We start from the raw sequence: 1,149 nt of genomic DNA on the forward strand, positions 1-1,149 counted from the left end.
CAGGCTGCCCAGGGAAGTGGTGGAGTCCCCATCCCTGGAGGTATTTCAAAGACGAGTAGATGAGGCGCTTAGGGACATGGTTTAGTGGGCATGGTGGTGTTGGGTCAACGGTTGGACTCGATGGTCTTAGAGGTCTTTTCCAACCTCAATGAATCTATGATTCTAAAGTTTTCCATGTTTATAAATACAGTAATACAGGCTGGAGAGCTGGGTACAACTGCAACCTGTTTTCTTTCTTTACAGCTAAATCCAGATGAACAGATTAAACTCCTTTAGAAATACTATGTAGATACTCTAAAACCTCCCCAAATTAACTTGAAGTTGGTAACATCAAATATTTTATTGGTGTATATACATAAAACTGATTCTTTAATGAATGGTGTCATATTCTAATAAAATGCTTTGTGTGGGAAAAGAAATATTTCTCCAAGGTATAGAAATCTATAAAACAGTGAACCTAACTGCAGGGAAGGCATCCATGTGCCCAGAGTTGCTACAGAGTACTCTTGAATGTGTAAGAACTTTCAGCCAGGAAAAATTATGGATGCTGCCACGTGTCTGACAGAGCAGCTTTTGTTTTATGCAGTTGTGCTTGGATGGGAGTTGGGATTACTACTGCTGACGTGCGCTGCCTGTAGAACTCTCCTGGCCCCATCTGCACAGGCACAGAAAGTAGCTGTGGGACGGGAGGGTCCAGCTGAGGCCACCCCGGCACCTCTCCAACTGAGCATCAAAGAGAAAATTGGGAGGTACGTAACACTACCAGCAGTAACCATTGCTGTCATGCTGTGCGTAAGAGACCAATGTCTTATTTTGATATATAAATTGGTCGGTTGAGTAGTAAGTGTGTGCTAAAGGCGTTGGAGAGTTTACCTTTGGGGATGGGGGGCAGGGGCAGAATGCCATGCTAACTTCATGTTAATCAAAAGCTTTCTGCTGTGTGGGAAGTACAATACTTGATGCTTGCACTGTTTGATCAGTGGAGTGTCTCTGGTACTGACATATGGAGTTCTCAGACTTAAATCATAGAATCATAGAATCTTTGAGGTTGGAAAAGACCTCTAAGATCATCGAGTCCAACCGTCAACCCAACACCACCATGCCCACTAAACCACGTCCCTAAGCGCCTCATCTACACGTCTTTTAAAT

The sequence above is a fragment of the Aptenodytes forsteri genome, unplaced genomic scaffold (assembly GCF_000699145.1).
Source record: "Aptenodytes forsteri isolate BGI_AS27 unplaced genomic scaffold, ASM69914v1 Scaffold54, whole genome shotgun sequence".
Taxonomy (NCBI): domain Eukaryota; kingdom Metazoa; phylum Chordata; class Aves; order Sphenisciformes; family Spheniscidae; genus Aptenodytes; species Aptenodytes forsteri.